The sequence below is a fragment of the Carettochelys insculpta genome, chromosome 8 (genome assembly GCF_033958435.1).
Source record: "Carettochelys insculpta isolate YL-2023 chromosome 8, ASM3395843v1, whole genome shotgun sequence".
NCBI lineage: Eukaryota > Metazoa > Chordata > Testudines > Carettochelyidae > Carettochelys > Carettochelys insculpta.
The window spans coordinates 62704713-62723729 of record NC_134144.1 but is presented as its reverse complement, the minus strand read 5'-3'; the positions used below and the strand labels follow the sequence as shown (position 1 = coordinate 62723729).

The 19017-nt window shown below is 48.6% G+C and overlaps 1 protein-coding gene across 5 annotated transcripts in view; it reads right to left on the bottom strand.

Moving 5' to 3' along the window:
- STEAP3 (STEAP3 metalloreductase) overlaps positions 1 to 18116 on the bottom strand; it is a 52280-nt gene extending 34164 nt beyond the window's left edge. For 2 of the 5 annotated variants that reach the window (XM_075001008.1, XM_075001007.1), the window contains exon 1: positions 10068 to 10264. The gene's annotated coding sequence lies outside the window, so the exon portion shown is untranslated. Of the gene's footprint in view, positions 1 to 10067; positions 10265 to 17346; positions 17535 to 17773 lie in introns of those variants that run through there. The other 3 variants (XM_075001009.1, XM_075001011.1, XM_075001010.1) reach the window with 3 other exon arrangements.
- Positions 18117 to 19017: the final 901 nt, after the last annotated feature.

The following is a 19017-nucleotide window of genomic DNA, read 5'->3' as shown; positions in this document are numbered from 1 at the left end:
CCTCACCAGCATCTCTTTTGTAATAAAAGTGTCATAAAGGTGGAATCTGAGGATTTGGGACCCATGTGTCTGGAGTGTCACCTTCTAGTTAATGCAGCAGAAAGAGCTTTGGTAAGGAGGTACAATGATGACTGTGAGGTAGCAGAGTCTATAAACTGAAGCAAGGGGCTCTAATGTTAATGCCCAGGATGGCAGATGTAACGGCAGATAAAAAGGCTATTTTCATGACTATTCTTCTCTCTCTGTTCCTAAGAGGCCACGTGGATATTTTCCAGAGCCTTGAGTCCCGTACTCAAGTCCCGTGTGGCTGCTACAATTTTCTTTTCTGGTTCTGGGTTCTTTGCCACTCCCATGCGCTAATTATCATTTAATGGTGATTCACCCTTTTCTGCGCTTTTCCTCTGTCAAGGAGCTGGAATGGCAGCTAAGTGGAGGCCTGGTGTACGAGGCTGACTGCCTGAATGGAACAATACTCTCAGAAGGATCAAAAAATACCCTGCAGTCTGTTGCAGCTAATGGGTGTGATGCAAGGACGGACTCCTTCCTCAGGCAAATGAGAAAATCTTTTCCACTTTCCTGCATGCTGATAGTGTGCAGAGTCATGTTACACACTGGAATCCTGTTATTATTAGCATTAGAGAGGTCAGAGACTGCAAGGCTGTTTTCAGCAGTCACTCGCGTCAACAGCAGACCTGGAACGCTTAACGGGGGCGGCGGCAGCAGTTTCTAGTAGAGATGCAGAAAAACTGCACTCAGTATGTGCGCCTGGGTATTTGCTAGCCGTCTCTTAGGTTGGGGGTTTCCATAACCGGGCAGGCCAGCCCTTTGAGGCTTGTGAGGAAACGCCCCTTGAACAGCACATCCTTACATTTCAGGTTTGGTCTCAAACTTACCTGGGGGGCGGGTGCCATGGGAAGAAAGGAAGTAGTCTGGGTAGAGACAGTTGAGGGATGGAGGGAAGAAAACTGTCCCTGTGCCTCAGCTTTTAGGGGCCAGATAGTTGTTCTAGGAGCAGGATCAGACCTCCTCCCTCCTCCCCTACTCTTGCTGGCTCAGTGCAGTCCCCAGCTGGCCCCCCGCCAGGATCTCAGGGAGCAGGCTAGCTGCGGAAGGTTGTTTTGAGCTGAGGTACTGACCCTGAGAAATAAGACGGGCTGTGATGGAGGTGGAAATAAGCTTGGCCTTCTCCCCCAGGGGAGGATGCCAGCTGAGGTGCTGTTTCTCCCCTGAAACCTACAGGCAGGCGATCTAAGTTCCCTGTAAGCTGTGCGGCTGCACGGGCACAGAACGACCTATTTAGCCCTGTGCAGGCACCCAGGGAGGCCACGCAGGACGGGAAACTGTGGCAGCTGGTGGAGGGCTGACCCACCCCACCTGCCACCCAGGCTGCTCTCCAGCTTGCTGCGGCCAAGGCAGTGCGGTCTGACCCAAACTCTGCCAGGCTGATCCTGCCACAGCGACAGCAGCTCCAGCCCTGTTGCAGTCAGGGAGACCCAATCCCCAGCGCTAAGCCTGCCTCACCCAGACAGCTCGGCCCTGATCCAGCTGTGGCTGGGGCAGCCCCTTCCAGCCTAGCTGCAGCTGGGGCAGCCTGGCCCCAGAGCTGCCACAGTGCAGAGATGTTCTATCCACCGCCCCAGCCCAGGTGCTGCTGTGAGGACAGAGAGCTGGAGGAGCCCTCTCTCCTTCACCCCAAACTCTTCCTGAAGCCACCTCCACCCTGTAGCTTCTACCCCCAGCCAGAGCCCTTACACCCCAACTCCATGCCCCACAGCAGAGCCCCCTCCCACACCACAAACCCCTTATCCACCTGCCACATGAATTTTGTTACCTGCACCGAGCTGAAGGTAATCTGTCACACATCACCTCCATCTTCATGCACATAACAAAATTAAATTCCACTTGGGGGTGGGAAAAAGACAGAACAGGTGCATGTGATGTCCCTTTTCATTGATTTGGAACAGCTACATGGCAGACTCCATACAGGAGGGCCTGAACCAAGTTCTGAGTGACTAGTTATTCCGAACTGCCTAGCTTGACTAACTGGTACAAGGAACCTTGAGAAGGAAGGATTATTTCCTCCTCTTTTCCTTATGGTAGACCTGATGACACTTCCTCATACAGGTTTGGCCCTGTTTTCAGGTTCCTTTATGGGGCTCCAAAAGGGTACAACCAGGTCCCTTCGTCTGTGAGAAGCAGTGATCTCTTCTGCTCTGACACAACAATCAGGTCCTGCAGGTTGAGTTGGGATGGCAAACCAGTGCTTTCTGGGCCACCTTGGAGCTCTGAGAATTATTTTATTATTCCCCTTCTCGAGCTTGTGGAGGATGTGGGCCATGAACAGGAACGAAGGCAGGATTACTTCTTGGCCAATCTATAGCAAAAACACCAAAATATGAGAGGAACTCTTCACACACAAACTCAGACCCTGGCTGAAGGAGCCACCTACTCAGAGAGGTCTCCACAATTAGACTAGCAGAAGAACAGTAGTTGAGAGATCCAGACCTCTTCCCTTATGCCAAATGCATCCAGAAATGTGGCTTCTTGGGTTAGTTACAGCAGAACGTTTGCTGAGACACTTGCACCAGACTGCCAACCACCTGGCCCTCGCTCAGGAGCTGGGATCCTATCGGGACACTTACAGCTACAGGACTGCCTGTTTCTTTATCTCTGTCCCTCTCTGGCTTAAGTGCATGCGGTGACATGGAAGGGAGGAGGAGAAGAGGGTTACTGACACAGGGAACCATGGGAGCTAACTGGAGTGAAGCAATGGAAAGTGGAGGATGGGACTGACAATAAAACAGAGTAAAGGAAAGAGTTTTCTCGAATCACAGCCCTTAAGGTCCCACTCACTCTGCCTGTGTGTGTACCACATCCATTCCCCAGGCTTTTCTCGGTACAGATTGTATTCTCGTCTGTGCAAGTGTTTTCTTTCCACGAGTGTCCAAAAAACACCCCGCAGGCTTTCAGTGCCACACCTGCCTTGCCATACTGCTGTGTACATTTGCCAGCCCAGACACACCACCTCATTGTTCTCCCCTTCCAACGCCAACTGAACAACGCCCCCTCCTCCTCCCACCATCCCTGTCATCTGTTAAAAACATCCCATTGTTGGTGAGTTTTGCAAGGCTGTGCTATATATAAATACATGATGAATGTAGCTGTTGCCTTCATGGGGCGTTGGTGCAAAAGCTGGGCTAATCAATGCCTCCTGCATGTCTGGTAGCACGGTCAGTGTACTGCAAGATTGGAATTCCTACAGCACATGGCATTCCCCAGACCTGGTGCTAAGGATACTCCTTCCAGTCCACCACTTGCCTAGGAAGCAATCAATCCCTACCTACAGAGCTCAAAAGAACTGACTTCTGGCTGTGCTGCGGATCTCCTGCTACACACGTGTGCATTTACCCAAGTACCGCTTGCAGGATGCTGTGCTGTTTTGTAACCTCCTGTTACTGCTGGGCCCCTGCCTGCAGCAGGCGGCTGTTCACTTTTTTGTCCTAGCTTTCAGGCTGCCCGCTAACCAGCAGCCAGTTCCTTCCCACCTGATCTGCAGCTCTTGCTCTTACAGAGCCGCTGATTCTCTGTGGGGTACAATCCCGCTCAGAAAGCCACTACTTTTACCGGCTTTCTAGTCATGAGGTTGCTGTGTGCTGCTAGCAGTTGGACAACATAGTGCAACAGGGTGTCCTCTCCTAGCGACATTACCCTGTAGTGCACTCAAGATGTGGTCACGACCCAACAATTTCACTACATGTTTTCCATTGCAGGCTCTGGACACTGAGTCTTTTCAACCGTGGGACTCAGGTTCAAACCACAGAGCCCAAGCCACTAGATGGACACAAAGAGGAAGGCTTGGTACACTTTGTGCATGTGCGTGCGACACACACACACACACACACACACACACACGAGAGAGAATTTCCTCGCTTTCTACTGCTGAGGTGGCATCCATCTAGCTGACTAATGATAGAAGTATTGCCTTTTGACTGAGCCAAAGGAGATGCCAAACCCTTTCCTTACTCATATGCAGGCAACTCTGAGGCAGAGAGCAGTTACCAGCTACAGCAAAGCAATACAATAGTGCAGGAAGTGGACATTTTGGCCAAGGAACTTACATAGCAAACCCCTGTGCGTTGAGGATGTTTAATGCCTACACAGAAGACCCAGGGCCTTGATTTTATGGTCTCATTCCAAGCACTTTAGCACAGCAAACCCAGAAGGGGGAAAACTGAGTCAGCTTGGCTGGGATGTGGACTCTGTTGCAAGGGAGTTCAGGTGTTTCAAATTGGAAGCTTTGACTACTAAGCTACCGTAACAGCAGCATGACCGTAACAACAGTTTATCAGAGGCACTCTCTCTTTTTAGTGACCTTCTTTGTACTGCCCAAACAGATGACCTAAAGCTTTCCAGAAGTTACAGTCAAGGGAGAGAGAGACTAAAGTAAGCAAGAGAGACATCACACAAGCAGAAACAAGGAAAGAAAGGGTGTGTAGAGTAGGAGGGATGAACAGCATGAACCTAGGGAAGAGAGATAAGGGGTATCAGACGCAGCAGCCAGTCTCCTGGTTTACAAAGTGAGGATTGGACCATGCAGAGGCACGTGGAAGGAATGAACAGTTCAAAGGGAGATCTGTTGGAAAACAAAGTTAAAACTCAATCTAACGTTGTTGAGTTAGGGGAAGGAGGAAAACTTGGTTTAAAAGCAGAAAATAATGTAGAGGTTGCATGTTCTTTGGGGCACGGGTGAACCCAAGATAAATGAGCTCTAAAGTTGCTACCTATCTGACTGCCAATGTATGGAACTACTGGATAGATTGCTGCCCTGTCATTAAATGGATAATGGATTTTTCAGCGTATAAGTCAGCTTCTGCGCCTCTACAACGGGGCACTTGCATTGCAGTCTACTCATCTTTTTAATCAGCAGTGGGTGACTGACCTGCAAGACTCCTGCTTTCACTACCATCTCCGTTTGCTACAGCAGGGAGAGGGCAGACCAATTACCAAGACAGGGAGATCTGTGGGATTTTAACTTTAAAGCCTTTGCTGGAGTGCGTCCAAATATTTTACTGATCATTTGGCCCCTTCTATATCATATTGTTCCTTTAGGTCAGAGGGCAGGGCACTGCTGGGGCATGTAGTTAGCAGAGACTGACAGAGTATGGACCATACTAGTGTAGGGTCTGTGATCCTTTTTTGTTAGGCAAAAAGACAGTCACAGACCTCTTTAAAATCTGTATTTTGTATTTCAGAGGGCCCTTGGCAAGACATATTAATTGGTGTTTTACTGCTTTTAGGTTCCATTTGTCTGCTATTATGGTATTTTCTTGAGTCCTTAATACAATTTTATTTTTAAGTTAACTCTATTGGAGTGCTCCCTTCCATGTCTAGCTCTATCCAATAGTAATAGAGAGGTAGCTGTGTTCGTCTGTATTCTAACAAAACAAAACAGCAGTAATGTCGCACTTTTAAGACTACAAAAATAATTTATTAGGTGACAAGACTAAATAATTGGCGTCCAGATACTTAAGCCATGGACATATTGGAAATGTCTTGTGCCCCGCTATTTGTACAGTGATTTCAACTGAAATACTCACATGCATAAAAGTGACCATGTATGAAAGGTTTGCAGGATCAAGGCTTAAGGTAGAGATTTCTCAAACCTGTTAAGAGAAGCTGGATAATAAAAGTGAATTGTGCCTTATGCACAATTTTCTCAGGCCTTGGTTAAAACATTCAGAAGTTCCCAGGTGAATCAATGCTTTTGAAAATATTGCTCTGAGGTCTATACTTGATACACTAACGCCCATTCAGCAAGCCAAGAGCTCTAGTGTAAAGATAGAGGAGTAACCACGCCCTGAAACACAGTAGTGTGTAAGTCTGAAAATCTGTTAGCATCTGCCTTCATTATAAGTTTAGTTTGGTGAGTGTCATAACGAAGGATGACAAACAGATTCGTAAAAAGCTGGTGCTTATTTATTCTTGGAAGGTCATATTTCATCACCATAGCAACCAGCATCTTTTCCATATCTCCAGCAAGTTGGTTTCATTAGTAACATCGGCCTACTGGGCTTGAGAGAAGAAAAATCTCTTTTCTTCTACTACTAGAATTTGAGGATATTTCTGGGTGCCTTCTTTTTATAATATTGCAAGGTCCAATTCCTTTTGGGTGCCTGTGTCTTCCTGCCTAAGTATCTTTGAGTCATCATTTGCAACGTTTTCCTTTACAGTTACACAGGAAATCAAGCATGTGTATTAAATATCAGACCTGGCTTTACTGTACCTGGGTTTTGTCATATGTGGTTTGTTAAATGAAGAAACTAAGGCTTGGGGCAGTAGTTACATATTCTTTTAAAACCTCTAAATCGATGGGAATTTTGATACCATAAACTACTTTCTTCCTCCCTGGAGCCCATTTAGGCTTTATTTCTCTCCACAGGATGACACTTTGCAACGCTCACCTCTTATTTGAAAAACACAGATTTAAATGCTCCTTTTGTTGGGACAGTGTTATGTGCTTGTGCCACACCAAGCTGACAGGAGCAGCCCTCTAGGTAATACTGCATTATAAATAACAAATGCTTTCATGGACTTCCTGCTCTTTATCCAACAACTCACCACACACAAGCACCAATCCTGTAATCCCTTATCTATGCGAAAAACAACAAGAAATCCTGTGGCACCTTATAGACTAACAGATACTTTGGATCATAAGGTTTCGTTGGCAAAGACCCACTTCGTCAGATGCAAGTGTGTGTGTGTGGGGGGGGGGGTTCTCTGGCCCTCCCCTTGACTGAGACTCCCTCTTTAAATCTTCCTCTGAAACATGCCCTCCACCCCCACTCATGCATCTGACAAAGTGGGTCTTTGCCCACAAAAGCTTATGATCCAAAGTATCTGTTAGTCGATAAGGTGCCACAGGACTTCTTGTTGTTTTTGAAGATACAGACTAATGCGGCTACCCCTCGATACTTATCTATGTGCCACACTCTACACAGAGAGGTCAGGTCTCTGAGTGGTTCCATTAAAGCAGGGATTCCCAATCTATGGGTCGGGACCCAAACACAGGTCACTGTTAGATTTGTTAAGGGTTGCCAGCAGCTTGGAGCTGATTTCCAACACCAGCATCTGATGAAGTGAGTCTGTGCTCACGAAAGCTCATGCTCAAAACTTATCTGTTAGTCTATAAGGTGCCACAGGACCCTTCATTGCTGTTACAGATCCAGACTAACATGGCTACCCCTCTGATACTTGGAGCTGCAAGTGATCTTAAAGAAGGCATATGGAGTTCCTTAATGTTGCCGCATCCAGCAGCTATCTCTAGTAATAGAAAAGCAATTACGCATTACAAACACCTTTGATATTCGTACCTACCCCAGGCAAGCACTTAATAGACTCTTGCAATCAGTAATTTTTGCCCTGCCTCCCTTCCGGCCTTTTGTTCTATGTAGCTGATTTGTCAGTTTTCATTTTTTTGTTTGTATCTCCCCCAGCCTCTGAGTGTGACCCCCTTGCCTCCCCAGCCCAATCGTGACTCCCCCCAGCCCCTTCAGCTTCTGAGTGTGGGGTTTAAGTTGGGGGAGTAGGGGGGGAGTGATTTGGGGTTGAGGGTCTTTCCCCACCACAACACAAATCAGCTATAATAATAAACTAATAAATGTAGTGTTACTATTTTATTAGTTTATGTATTTTCCCTTTTTCTATGAAATAACTCCTATGAATATATAAATATGGGGGGGTGTAATTTTATATTCTTGCCTCAGGTGCAAAATTAGCTAGTTATAGCACTGCCCCTTCCCCCCGCCCCTGGTTTTGAATTGCCTTGGCTCACCAAGTCTTCCTGAATTGTCAAATGGGTCCCCATCTGGAAAATGTTGGGAACCGCTGCATTAAAGTAATGGGAAGTACACACTTGTCCTGCCTCTTTGGCTTTCTGAATCACAGTTGGTTTTGTGGTTCCTGTGCCTACACAAGTTACTGCTCGGCTATTACTACTCAAGGACAGCCCTGTGTAAACAATACACCTATGAAAATACACACAGATATAAATAGGAAAAATCTTCACGCTTATGTACCTGAGCCTGCAACTAGATCAGCCTGAGCAGAGTTCCACGTAAGTACATGTTGTACTTACACGTGTAATAATGCCCTCTCTCTCCCTTCCTTTTCTCGTAATATTTTAACCTCAGCCGATCTAATCCCCAATCAAAGACTGCTCTCCTTGAGCATCCTGAGCAGTGGTTTTCAACATATTTACCATAGCAGGCTGCATTTTGTAGTACCTGTATGGCTGTTTTACAAGGGCCGCAGCTCTGTGCTGACTGGACCACAGGTTAAGAACCACCGACCCTAGTCCTCCACCCATTTCTCCCTTGCTTCCCTTTCAGCGCGCTCCAAACAAAGTGGTAATCGTGGCAGGTAGAACAGGCAGCCTACACAGGTCACTCCAGAATCAGACTACATATCCCACACCAATTTTCTAATGTACCTTGACATACTGTTCTTAATTTCTGAGACAGAACAAAAACTAACCTCCCCTGTGGCCTTCAAGCATACTTCCTTTTACAGGCCAGCTGTGGTGGTAATACAATTACTGCCATTATCTCTATCTGCAAATGGAATTTATATTCCTAGCTCTGCCACTGACTTGTGACCCTGGTCTAGTCATTTTACTTTTGTCCTGTGTTTCCCCATCAACAGCACACAGGTTGTAAACTTTGCAAAGCACTTTGCAATTCCAGGATGAAAAGTATACACAATACAGGACAAGTGTAAAGTATGGTTAAAGGGACACTGCCAATTTACAACTTACCCATCTGTCTACTATTTTTAAACCATATGTTTTAAACACATCAAAGATTGCTATAGTTAGGCTGCAAAAAAGATATTTTATGTGGTTTGTCAGTTTCCCTTTGAGTCCATTTGACAGCACTTAATGTAGAGTCAGTGTAACTTTTTCCTGTGTGTGGACTTTAGTTTCCCTTCCACCCCCATTTCTGTGTGTGTGATTCTCACAGCAACAGTAATCTTTTTGTTAAGGGAGGGGGGACAGTATAACTAAATGTAGCCATAAAATCACAAAAACTAGGAGTCAAGAGCGGATAATTCCTGGAGGTACTTCTAACTGTTTTCTAAATCAGATCCATTTTGAGAGACTGTTGTTGTTTCCCTTTTAAAAATTCAGACCCTTGTGTGATCCTAAATAAAAAACAAGTAACATGCATCATGAAAAGCACAGACGCTTGATGATACCCCAGACATCCACGGATTAAAGTGCAAATAGGCAAGCAAAGTTCAATATGGTCTCTCCGTTTTCATACAAGTTACTCGTGTATGCAGAATAGGCTGAGAGAGAGAGAAATCATAAACTCCTTATTCCCTGAGTGCAGTAGCTGAGGGGGTGGGGAGGACAGAAGCAAGTTTCCAGGGGTCTAGCAAGCGTGACTGGCCTTAGACTCACTAGGATCCAGGGCAGAAAGCTCAAGGGACAGAAGCCCGGGGCCATGAGCCCCACCCCCTGGGGCTGAAGCCCGAGCAGCTTAGTTTGCAGCGTTGCAATGGAGTCGGAGACAAGTGCCCTGTCCCCAACCCCTAGCGCTGGCCCTGGCTTAGGTGCGCAGCAGGAGTTGTGGCACAGGTGTGCGGCAGAGTTTTAACAGCAGGCGGGAGTGGGGCGGCGAACCTGCTTCTGGCGGGGGGGTTAACAACAGGCCGGGAGACGCCCAGGGGCCCACGGCTGTGCAGGGCGCCTGGAAAGGGAGAGCCCGGCCACGTGCCAGCGGGTCGCAGTGTGCAGGGCGGCGCTGGCCCCGATGGGCGCCTGGCCCGCCAGCCGGGCAGGACTGCGGCAGGGGCTCTGCCAGCGAGCGGCCCCGGGCTGCGAAGCCCTCACCCCGCCGGTCGGAGCAGAGCGCGGCCGCGGCCCCGGCCCCCGCGTCCGCCGCGCAGGGAGCCGGGGATCGATCCCCAGCCCCGCGCCCCTCCCCCGCTTCCCGCCGCCAGCAGGGAAGGGACAGGCCGAGCGGAGCCAGGCACGGCGCTGGCGCCGGCGCCGGGCGATCACTCACCTACGCCGGGCCGGGCCGGGCCGCGTACTTGGGGCCGGGGCGTGGGGCAGAGCCGCCTCCCGGCCGTACAACACAGGGCGGCGCGGAGCTCCTCCTCCTCCCAGGCCGGCCGCTCCCTCCCCCTGCGCCTGCCCTCGCTGCGGGCGGGCGGCGCTGGCGGGGCCTGGAGCAGCAGGTGCCCCCCGGCGCGGCGCGGTGGGGGCAGAGCCGCTTCCCGGAGGCTTGGCTGGGGCAGCCCCACGTGCTGCTACTCTGGCTCCACCTGGGCGCGGCTGCGGGGCCAGCCGCCGCCGCCGCCGCCGGCGCTTCCTCCTTCGGGCAGGGGCCCGGCTCCCGCTGTGCCAGGCGCTGTACGGGCCAAGCCCAGAGGCGTGGCCCCCAGTCGGCAGGTCCGCGGCCATCCGCAACTTCCTGGCACTACCAGGCGTCCCCTCTCCGGGGCCCAGAGTAGCCCCCACCCACGCTCCCCCTCTGCCCCTTAGCAAAGTGCCCCCACTCGGGCAGCACGAGGTGGGGTATTCTGAGGCCCCAGCGTGGGCTGGCAGAAGGGGTCAGCCCCCCTCCTGCACTTACTGTGGCCGTGGGAGTCGAAGGGGTTCAGCAGCCTCCTCTGCTCCCCCCCGCCCTGCCACTCTCTCTCCCTGCTGCTGTGCTCCCCTTCTCCGTGCCCAGGGCGCTCTGCTTCCTGCTGCTGTGCTGGAGTCGAACACCGGTAGCTGGTGGGGTAGAGTGGAGCCTTTTGGGCTCCTGCCTGTGCAGGGGGTGAGATGGGGGTGACTTTGCTGCTGCCCCCCACCAGGCTTCTCTACAGGTAAACCCTTTGGCTGCCCTGGTACTTTTCCATGGAGCCATTCAGGGAACTAGTGTGGGACCAGGTGTGGCCGCCCAGACCCATCTTACAGACGGGACAGCTCTGCTTGTTGCGATATGAAACCCAAAAAAGCTTCCATATACACTTTCTCTTGGCCAGTGCTGGGATTTTGTGTGGGGTGCGCGCACAGTTCAGAATGTGCTTTACAGAGGCCAGGAAAGAGAAGGTTATGCTTTTCCCAGTTACTGCACTTCCCCATTGCATTACAGTCTTTGCATGATAACAAAGGTGGTGTTCACAAGCAATGGACACTAACCAGAGTGTCTATGACTCCATCCAGATTTTAAACCTAGAGCTTCTTTCCTGAGATCCAAGGTTGGGTGTTTGGAGTTCAAAACTTTTTAGAACTGCCTGCTCTGTCCAAACTCTCCATCTTCCCCATATCAGAAAGGAATCCGATTTGTGTAACTTTGGGGCCTGCGTGAGCTTCCACTTCAGTCCCTAGCCTGCAGGTTTCGCAGCAGGGACCGGCCTGCGTGTTTTGCCTGAAGTCTAAGTTTGGGGAACAAACTGTTCAAAGTTGGTCACAGCCCTGTTGATCTCAGGCCTTATCTAATTAAGGGCTTCAGTGCCTCGGAGAGCTTTCCTTCTGATTAGCAGTGCTCAGCTATGCTCTGCTGCGTATTATGATCTAAAGCCTAACCCCCTTGTAGCACATGCATGGCCATGCAGAATTTCACCCATTGGAACTTAATGTGAGTGGCAGGGATGGGCACTGAAACTTCCTATCCTGAAAGCATAAGCTGTTAGCAGCCTGAGACCTATGTGACACGATCTGTTTGAGGCCTTTCTGATAGCAGATAGTGACACACAGTATAATGCACATGGAATAGGGGGAATGATATTTAAAAAACAAAAAGGGATCGAAGTCCTGCATTCATTACTAAAGTTTCTCTATTAACAATTCATGATGATAAATGATTTTTCCCTGAACTAGGCCAGACTTTACCATGTTGCCTTGATTTCTACTCACTGGGGATGTTCTCAAGTCCAGAACAGCTGTATAAACACATAAGTAAAAAGCCCCTGCCAGACCGTGGGTGCACATCTGTCTCTTTTTTTTTTCTATTTTACAGGAGGCAATAAGTAAAAATTCAAAAGTGCCACAAAATAAATTTCAAAGAATAAATACCTGCAGGTACAAAAACAAGTAACAAGAGTGTTTAAATGTATGAGAAGCAGGAAGCCTGTGAAGGAATTCATGGGCATTGATCCCTTGGGTTTTGATGGACTAATTAAGGCAAATAAGGGACATTGCTGAGAAGCTAATGATTTCTTTGCATTAGCTTCCCCTGCTGAGGCCAATGGGACCATTCCTATGGAGGACTTGCTCTCTTCTGGGAGTAAAGATGAACTGCTGTCAGATACTGAGGAGCCAAGAAAAGAGATAATGGAGCAAACTGAGAAGTTAAAGCATTAAATCACCAGTCTCACATGAGCTATTCAGGAGTCTTTAGGTGCTTAAGCATGAAGTAGCTGAGCTTCAGATAAAAATATTCAGTCTGTCATTAAAAGCAGCCATTCTTTTAGAAGATTGGAGAGCAGCCAATGATGTCTCTATATTTAAAATTGGTTCAAGGGGTGATTAGGGGAATTACAGACCAGCAGCCTACAGCTGTACCTGGCAAATGGATTGGAAAGATAATTAAAAACCGAACAAAACATCTGGATGTCTATGATGTGATAGGATATAACCAGTCTGGATTCTGCAAAACCATCTAACTAACCGACAGAATTCTTTGAATGTGTCAGTGGAGTAGTGGATAAAGGAGAACTGGTTGACATCATTTATGAAGATTTCCAAAAGACATTAGAGAAGGACCTGCAGAAGAGGCTACTGAAGAAGCTAAGTAGATGTGAGGTGAGAGTGACAGTATTGCTCTGGATGAAAAATCGAGAGGAGATGGACTTGGGTTTGGCAAGCGGTTTGTGCTTTCTCACTCTTTCAATGAAATTATTTACTGAGAAGGATGCTGGAGTGAACTAATGGGGGGACTATTACCCTTTTTTCTTGTAATATGACTGATGCACGAAAGCACCAAATACTAGGCTGGGTGCTAGCTTCTCACTGGAAACTCAGAGGGTGAGAAGGAAATGCCGTCTGCACTCTGGCAAAACATTCTCAAAGTGCTCTCCGGGGGAGGAGATTGGAATCCTGGAGTGTGCCAGAATTCTAGTCTCTATGGGAAACTCGGGGGCCGACAGCACTGAGCTGGAGTGGAGGGGCGTGCACGGTGTGTGCGTAGGTAGGTCACCCATCTCATTTCACCAGTCAGTCCTGGTTTGCTTGCTACTCTGCAGAGCCGGGAGCGGGGACTATGTAGGCCAGTTGGATAGAGGAAAGCCATGTTTCCCGCTGGTGTCTGGCCCTTCATAGCTCTGCAAGGGGGAGGATGGGAAGAGAGGACAGAGGGCCTTGCCTCACTGTGCTTTTGCATGGGCATGATCATAAGCCTGGCAATCAGGGAACAGCAGAAGTGTACCAATCTGAAGCCACTCCCAGCAGCCTACCCACCCCACCCCTGCCCTACAGGGGAGCAGAGCATGCCACAGTCTTTCAACAGGTGCACCAAGGCCATGTCTTCTGTCTTTGTCTGGAGGCAGCATGCACGTGCGAGAGTGGTGTGCCCTTCATCCCTGCATCTGACCACGGGCTCAGCTTGGGGGGCACAACGTGGGCCTTAACATGGCGTTCATTCTGATTTTGCTGAGTTATGGTCCTAGCTGTTCAGTCATTTGGGGGAAAGGGAGATTGTTTCCAAGGAACAGATTACACAATACAGAGTCTAGTTTGACATGCCCCGCTGATGTTAAATAAAGACAGCCAGATTGCCATCCTGTTAGCGTACTGGGGAGGGCAGATCCTGTATTGGGGCTGAACAGAGCTTGGCTTTCTCTTAGCAAGTGCATTTTACAGTGCCAAGTGTTTTGTTTTAGTGGGAGGGTGCGGTTTAGTGAGCCTCTCTCCACATTATCTGTGGTCATGCACTTGCTGGCTTTTAAAAGCCCTGAGAGTGGCTGTGGGTGAAGATAATAGGCTCTACCCCAGGATGGGGAGAGAATGAGCGTATTAAAACAACCACATGTTGCTAACAACTCCCAGCTCCGTTCCATTATCCAAAAAGCTGGTGCTGAAGAGAACCTGCATAGTTCAGAGAGAAACTCAGCGTCTCACCCTCAGCGACTGCAAATAGTCTCCTGAGAAATGAGTCTGTCATCAGGCAGCAAGCAGGAGCCAAGCAGCACCAACAGAGACAACGCCTGTTGGAAAATGTGCGGTGTGTGATACATAGAATAGGAAAGGGAGAAGAGGCCTTTCTCCAATTTTTGTTCCTCTCTGTCTCCATGGCTGACTCTGCTGCTCCCCCAGCAGATCTGGGCAGGCGTCTCTCCTCCAGTAGCGTCAAAGCCGTAGGTTCAGATGAAGTGCGGTGCAGCTGGGCTTCTCAGAAGCACGTCACCCGAGGCACTTACAAGGGAGTGAAAATGTCCAGCGTCATGCAATCTGCTTGCTTTCCGTCATTGTTTTCATGCAAACATCAAAGGTAGCCAAATAAGAGTGCTGTCTGTGGTAGCACAGGGATGAACAAAGCTTGCCCAGAGAAAAGGCCACAAAATATATTATGGGCACATCTACACAGCAAAAAACCCTGCACCAGTAAGTCTCAGAATCACCTGACTCAGGCTTGCAGGCTAAAGATAGCTGTGTAGATGCTTAGCCTTGGGCTGGTGTGTGGGATTTGAGATGTTTCCCTTGGACATGGTTTCAGAAATCAGGATTCAGTCCACGTCCCAATGTCTGCATGGCTGTTTTTAGCCCTGCAGGACAAGCCTGAGTCATCTGACCCGGGCTCCGGCACTTGCTGACATGGGTCCTTTTTTCTGTCATACCCTAAAAAAGGAGTGAGCAAACATTTTACATTGCCCCCTCTTTTCAACCCTGCATTTAAGAGCCCCACACCCTCCCAATCTGTCTAATGTAATCCAAACTGATGGAAATTTTGGTTATGTTCATATGAAAAAAAGAACCCTTTTGGCTTGTGTAAGAAAATAAGCCTGCAGAACGTAAAAGCTTTATTCATTGGTATGTAACTGTGAAAACAGGTGGTGTAAGGTTTTTAAATCTAGGCTTGACACAGTTCTGGCTGGGATGATTTAGTTGGGATTGATCCTGCTTTAGGCAGGGGGCTGGACTAGATGACCCTCTAAGGTCCCTTCCAGCCCGAGAATTATATGTTTGTATTATATAAACAATAACATATTTCAACCTTTTTAATGAGAGGGATGAGCCTGAGACCCAGCAGCCGATTGCACTACATTCCCTTCATGAAATTTCACACCCCCAAGGGGTCCTGTCCCCCACATTTGCACACCACTGCCCTAAAACACACACATGCATATGACCAAAGAACTCGTTGGTTGCAACAGGAGTAGCTGTGTTCTCAGGGAGCTGACTTGCAAGATGGTTTAAAGGGATTTGTGTTACTAAACTATCTGAACATTTTAAAGTCTCTTGGAAGAACATTCCTGCTGTGCTCACCGTTTTAGAAGTGACCTAACCACGCTTACTAGTAGGAGCAACAAGGTCATTGTAACACACTCCACCCTGATCTATGTCTCTTTATTATTCCTCCTTCCACTGCAACTTCCAAAGTAACATCACAATGCAATTCTGCTCTGGAGAGTCACTGTGAGAAAAATGTCCCCCTCTTTCTGAATAGCTCTTTATGTGGTCTGCTGACTTTTGTGACTCACCTGTTTGCCTACCAGGGGTCCAAGAGAATAGGTTTGGTTCTTTCCTTCCTGTGCAGCTGCAACAGAATGGTTAGCTAAATTCCCGAGAAAGGGCCTATCTGTTAAACTGGTACAGATGCTTGGATAGCAATGGGATTGTACGGGTGTCCCTGAGGGCACCATTTGACTTGTGAGATCTTCCATCGCTGTGGAACACAGCTTGACTTTCATATCTCAGGTTGAGTTTACAGGTTCATAGGTGGTAAATGTCTCTCTGTGGGTAACTGGCTATAGAAAACATTGGGACACAATATACATGGAATCATAGAATCATAGAATCCTAGGGCTGGAAGGGATCTCAGGAGGTCATTGAGTCCAGGCCCCTGCCTAAAGCAGGATCAACCCTAACTAAATCATCCCGGCCAGGACTTTGTCGAACCGGGACTTAAAAACCTCTTGGGATAGAGATTCCACCACCTCTCTAGATAGCACATTCCAGCACTTCACTACTCTCCTGGTGAAATAGTTTTTCCTAATATCCAACCTACACCTCTCCCTCTGTAACTTCAGACCATTGCTCGTTGTTCCGCCACGTGTCACCACTGAAAATAGCCTCTTTCCATCCCCTTTAGAGCTCCCCTTCAGGAAGTTGAAGGGTGCTATCAAACCACCCCTCACTCTCCTCTTCTGCAAACTAAATAAGCCTAGATCCCTCAGCCTCTCTTCATAAGTCATGTGCTCCAGCCCCCCTAATAATTTATATTGCCCTCTGTTGGACCCGCTACAATGCATCCACATCCTTTCTATAATGGAGGCCCAGAACTGGACGCAATACTCCAGATGTGGCCTCACCAATGCCAAATAGAGAGGAATAATAACTTCTCTAGAGCTGTTGGAAATGATTCTCCTAATGCACGCCAACATGCCATTAGCCTTCTTGGCTACGCGGACGCATTGTTGACTCATATCCAGCCTCTCATCCACTGTAATCCCCAGATCCTTTTCTGCTGTACTGCTACTTAATCAGTCAGTCCCCAGCCTTTAACAATGCTTGGGATTCCTCTGTCCCAAGTGCTGGACTCTGCACTTGTTTTGGTTGAACTTATCAGATTTCTTTTGGCCTAATCCTCCAGTTTATCGAGGTTACTCTGGACCCTATCCCTACCCTCCAATGTATCTACCTCTCCCCCTATCTTAGTGTCATCCACAAATTTGCTGAAGGTGCAATCCATCCCCTCATTCAGGTCATTAACAAAGATATTGAACAGTACTGGCCCCAGAACTGACCCCTGAGGCACTCCACTTGAAACTGACCGCGAACCAGACATTGAGCCATTGATCACTACTCATTAGGCCTGACCATCTAACCAGCTTTCTATCCACCTTACAGTCCATGTATCCAATCCATACTTCCTTAACTTATGGGCAAGAATATTGTGTGAAACTGTATCAAAAGCTGTGCCAAAGTCAAGGCAGATCACATCCATTAACTTTCCCATGTCCACAAAGCCAGTTACCTCATGATTGAAGCTAATCAGATTGGTCAGGCAATACCCACAATACCATTTCCCACAAGCATTTTGCAGAATCTGGCCACATTTCCAAGGCCTTGTCTGCACTTACCTTTAGCATCAGTCTACTCCAGCTATGCAAATCGTGTGGACATCAACATACCTACTGTGGTGTCTTCCACATAGCAAGGTGGATGGGAGCTGTTCCACCGTCTACAATGGCTGCTCTTCACGTTTTGCTGGAGTGCCTGCATTGATAGGAATGAGCTCCAAGATAGACTGATTGCGTCTTTAATGATGCGACAAATTGACTTCCAGTGGCTTTGATTCTGGATGTAGTGTAGATACACCCTAAGGGATGAATTCATATTTGGTTTGCAATTGTAAATGAATTGGCTGTGCCTTCCTGCAGCCCCCTCTTGTGGCCTGGGTGCCTCTGCCCTGCCCTTTGTTTTCCCTCTTCCAGGCCTTTTTTAAAAGATACTCCACACACTCACTCATCCCATCACCTCCCTTAGTGGAGGGGTCCTGGATTTATTCAAACAAATAATTCAGAAGTCTCCCTGTCTGCCCTGAGGCAGGATTCTTACCTGAGTGAGTGGAAGTGTTCTGTCAGACTCCTTCCCATAAAGGAGCTCCTAGGGGCTGGGTGACCTACCCTGGGGTTCATATTACAACAGTCCTGTTCAGAACTGACTCCCCTCCACCTCATCCAGAGTCAGCCACTTCACATAGCTGCTTCAGCTCTCTTCTAAAGAACCAGTTGCTTGAAGTTCCTTCCCCACTCCAGGTTTCTGGCTAGTTCATTTTGTAGGCCCTGCTCCAGGCTTCACATCGCCTGCAGGGAACTTTCTCACTCCTTTTGCTCTCCCACAAGGGAATCAGAGATGTGGTTGAGTTCAAAGAGAATTTACTGTTTGCTGGTGACACTGGTGTTAACTCTCAGAACTGTGCACAGATTCAGTAATAATAGCCTAGAACGAGGAAGAGAAGCTAGAAGCATGTGACTGTGATTCAGGCAAAGCGTAGGATCTGTAAAGTGTGAGTTAATTATTGCCAGAGAGGAGAGCTGGGACTTAAGTCTGACTCCAGCTGGGAAAGAGAAAGCATGGGCAGAACCAGCAAACGCTGAGCTAGCATGAGACTTTACACCCCAAGGAAGCATCTTGTAGCCCCATATTTGTCAGATGTATAATTGTGATGGTGCACGTAAAGCAGGCCGTGTAAAGTATGAGAAAGGACTGGCATGGTACGTTATTGCCACCTGTCCTTCTGCACTGCGGCTGGTGGTGGCACGGCTGCAGGGCTATGGCCTCTGGTGAGAAGCCCAGCTCGGATGGCAGCACTGCTTCCAGCAGCAGTGCAGAAAGGCAGGGTGGAGTGGCATGGTATTGCCACTCTTCCTTCTGTGTGCTGCTGGTGGCATCTCTGCCTTCCAAGGTGGGCAGCCAGAGAGTGGGAGCCCACTTTGAAGTCAGTGCCAGCAGCAGCAGTGCAGAAGGAAGTGTAGCAAGCTATGGTATTGCCCCCTTCCTTCTGAGCTGCTGCTGGCAGTGGCAATGCTTGCCAGGCTGGGCTGCTGAGAGTAGCTGCCACTCCAGCCACCTGGCTCTGAAGGCAAGGAAAACTCATGGACATGTTTCATTTCCAGAATCCACCTGAACAGAGACCTGAGGGCTACAGAGGAGATCATGGGTGGGAAAACTCAAATGTATGATGACCCAACGAGCAACCCTCCTGCCCCATCCATCCCCCATTCCCTGCCTCCCCTGCACCCATAACACACTCTGCATTGTCTCCCCACTGTCCTGGGTCCCCCCTCAATGCCTCCCCT